This window comes from Leopardus geoffroyi, chromosome B1 (genome assembly GCF_018350155.1).
Source record: "Leopardus geoffroyi isolate Oge1 chromosome B1, O.geoffroyi_Oge1_pat1.0, whole genome shotgun sequence".
NCBI classification, from domain to species: Eukaryota; Metazoa; Chordata; class Mammalia; order Carnivora; family Felidae; genus Leopardus; species Leopardus geoffroyi.
This window is the reverse complement of record NC_059327.1, coordinates 164,001,778-164,005,881: the sequence shown is the minus strand read 5'-3', so window position 1 is coordinate 164,005,881 and position 4,104 is coordinate 164,001,778.

Sequence of the window (4,104 nt, the reverse complement as noted above, 5' to 3'; positions counted from 1 at the left end):
TATCTTGATGTTTACAGCAGCATTAGCTACAACAGCCAAATTCTGGAGGCAGCCCAAGTGTCCCTGACTGTTGAATGGATAAACAAGGTGTGTCGTATATTATTTGATTTTGAGTTATAAATAATTCTGTGGTGGGGCAAATTTACGAAAGAAAATCAAAGTGCGGAATTTCAGTAGGTATGTCATAGAGAAAATCGAAAAGAAAGCCAGAGAATTAATGTGAACTCTTGTACACAAAGGAGATCACTTCTAGCTCTGCCCCTAAATAGCCCGCCTGCAGTTACCCCAAAGCTATGCTTGTTACCCTCTTGGGCCTTGGACTCACTAAACAACAGAAATTTAGAGGCCAAATGGGAGTTCCTGGTAAGGCTTTTCACAGGGGGTTATGCTCCAGCACAAGGGAGCCGGTACAGAAAGCTAAGGGTCCTTCGGGCTAACTCCCCATACAAAAGGGGGAAAAGCTTTTAAAGGGGCAGAGGCGGGGAAAGGAGTGACCGCTAAGACCTTCGGGGCAGGGAGAGAGATACGGGAAGTTGGTGAGCAGGCGCAGTGCCCAGAACATGCACGTGTGTTGTGGCATGTGAAATCTCCACCTCTGGGCATCATTTTTCGTATCATGATGAGGGAGAAAGTCAGTGAAAGGTCAGCGCTGGGGTCCATCTTGGCGCAGACAGGTTTGGCCAGGTCTTCAGTCTTGTAGTTGAGTCCCTCCTTGGGGCAAGCACCCTGCTTCCGCATTTCTGCAAGAAATGCTACTCATGGGGCATAGGGTTTCAGCTTTCCAGGAATGCTAGATTTTGTGGTTCGGGTTGAGGGGACCGACACCAGTTCCTGCCTCACACTCCATAGAAATAATCTAGTCTGCATTCCCATGCCTAATTTTTACACGCCAGTACAATGTATTCCTCTATGTTCAGATAACAGCATGCAAACAAACCACTTTAAGACGTAGTGGCATAAAACAGCATTTTACTATCATCTCTCTCAGTTCTGGAGGGTGGTGAGTTCAGCTGAGTTGTTCGTGCTGTGGATCTTATAGGGTTGCAATCAGGTCGTGGCTGTTGCTGAAGTCACTGGCTTTATTCATAATGTCTGGCATCCAGGCTAGGAGGTCTGGAACATTTGGGAGCTGGTTGGGCATCTGTCTCTCCATGTGGCTTCTCCACATGGCTAGCTTGGGCTTTCTTAGGCTACCGTGGTCTTAAGGTGATTGGACTTCCTCTGAGGGAGCTGGCTTCGTCCAGAGCAAGCTTCCCAAACACCGGCGGCGGAAACTGTAAAACTCCTTATGACAGTCTCCGAAGTCCTTCAGTGCACTTACACTGTCTCCATTGGTTAAAGCAGTCACAAATCAGCTCTGATTCGAGGAGGGGGAAGGACAGCCCCCACCCTGCGATGTGCCCTGCATGTGCACCGAGGGAAGAGTCGACGGCTTCATGAAGCAGGTTTCTACCACGTGAATGAGTTCACGTGCGATTAAAAATGATGTCCGTCTAACCTAGAACTCCAGTTCGATCACACCAGATTTTTTTCTGTGCAAGGGGAGCTGGCAGAGCAAGAGTAGAATTAGATCCTTCAGCAGGAAAGAAAAAAAAAAATCCCACAAACTAAGCAAAGCAGGATTTCTTTAGTTGTTTTAGGAAAATTAAAAATGAGCACGTGCACCAGGCTCCCCGGGGATGCCCAGGTTGGTGCATCCCGGTCTTGAGTCACTCTTGGCTGCTCTGCCTAGGAAGCCCCTGGCTCAGATTTTGTTCAGCCGGCATTGTCCCAGCACCCCCCAGCTCTAACTAAACTGTGGCCAGCATTTCCATTCAAGAGACCGTGTGAATTTTTCACAACCACCATTGTTAGCCTCTAGCTGTGCCTCCCTGCCTGCCTGGGACATCCAAGGTGACTGTCAGGTACCAATGACTGTTTTCCTTAGCACTCTGGTTACAAGGTTGCCTGACTTTTGAGTGGTCTCCCCAGTTTGATGTCTCAAAGTCCCATGGTTTTTAATGTGACTCTACAGAATGTGAGGTTTTTCAGATACACAAATTTCATATCATAGCAGAAAAACCTGAACTATTTATCCTCTGCTGCGAGAAAGCAGGAATCTTTGGAGAGAAGCGGATTCCATTCTTGGGGTAACGTTCTAGCCTGGTGTGGAACATTTATTGCCAGAAAGCAATGATGCTTTAGAAATTCTGGAGAAAACACAGAAACCAGGTTAAGGGTGGAGCCATTGGCCAGGTTACCACAAATTGAGTATCAAAACAAAAACAAAAAATTATGGTTGATTAAATATGTTGAGTCATGGGGCATCTGGGTGGCGTAGTCAGTTAAGTGTCTGACTCTTTTTTTTTTTTTTAGTTTTATTTAATTATTCCAAGAGAAAGAGAGAGAGAGGGAGAGAGAAAACAGAGGGTGGGTAGAGAGGGAGGGGGAGAGAGAATTGCAAGCAGGTTCCGTGCTGTCAGTGGAGAGCCCGATGTGGGGCTTGAACCCATGAACTGCAAGATCATGACCTGAGCTGAAACTAAGAGTCGGATGCTTAACCGACTGAGCCCCCTGGGTGCCCCCGACTCTCGATTTAGGCTCGGTTCATCATCTCACAGTTCGTGAGATTGAGCCCCAAGCCTGCACATCAGTGTGGAGCCTGCTTGGGGTGCTCTCCCTCTCCCTCCGCCTCTCCCCTGCTCATTCTCTCCCTCCCTCCTTCTTTCCCTCTCTCTCTCAAGAATAAATAAATAAATTTTCTTTAAAAAAGCAATTCACTTATGGCACTGGTTGCTCTTCAAGAAGAATAAGATATTTCCCCCCAATTTTATTGGGATTTAATTGATGTATAGCACTGTGTAAGTTTAAGGTCTGTAGCATAGTGATTTAAGAAGACTAAGATTTTAATGTTTCATGTTTTGGGTTTACAGTCACTGGTCCGAGATTTATGTAATAGGTTTAGAAGCATGTAAAGGTAGGGGCGCCTGGGTGGCGCAGTCGGTTAAGCGTCCGACTTCAGCCAGGTCACGATCTCGCGGTCCGGGAGTTCGAGCCCCGCGTCGGGCTCTGGGCTGATGGCTCAGAGCCTGGAGCCTGTTTCCGATTCTGTGTCTCCCTCTCTCTCTGCCCCTCCCCCGTTCATGCTCTGTCTCTCTCTGTCCCAAAAATAAATAAACGTCGAAAAAAAAATTAAAAAAAAAAAAGAAGCATGTAAAGGTAAATTATACAAGGGATTTTTCAAATGTTTCTTAGATGAAAACGTGCTATTATGGAATTGTTAGGCTGATAAAAATTTGAGCTACTCTGCCAGAAAAATGCAAAAATGTTTATGTTAATGAAAAGTAAGACAAGTTTTAAAGACCATTTATGTAATCATAGAACTGGAGACATCATAAAAATAAGTGAAACTAAAACAGAAGGAAAATGGAGGTAAGAAGACCTATGGCGGGGGGGGTGCCTGGCTGGCTCATTTGTTGGAGCATGTGACTCTTGATCTCAGGCTTGTGAGTTTGAGGTGTAGAGATTGCTTAAAAATCAAATCTTAAAAAAAAAAAAAATCTATGGAACTTAGGTGGTTTCAAGTTTGAGGCAGTTTGTGGGCAGAGCCCAAAGGTGAGCCATTTTGGAAATCTGGAATTCACAGGCCTCAGATCTCACATCAAGTAATGTTAACCACACTTACAGCAGGCACGTTGAGAGGGGTTTTAAAAATTTGTTTTTATAAGCACTTGCTGAGAAACAGAGCTACTTACATAGAATGCCTGTGATGTTTATGCCACATTACCAGAAGCCTTTTCTTTTTTTTTTGGAAGCATGAAGAAAAACAAACAAAAAGAGTCAAAACCGTGTCTACCTTTGCTCGATGCTGTTGGAATACAAAGTAATTTTTCACTTCATAAAAGAACTGTCCACCCTGAGATGATTTGCAGCTTCATAGACTTGAGTCAGAACTGAATGTCACCTAACAACTGGAAGTCGGCCCACAGATGTCTAGAAGAACTCAATCACACCATGTGAAGCTTTGTTTCTTCCACAATACACAGCCGTGCCATGGGGGCCCCAGGGAAGAAGGCAGTGGTCCACTCTACTTGGGTGGAATTGGGTGAGAAAGACTCATGGAGG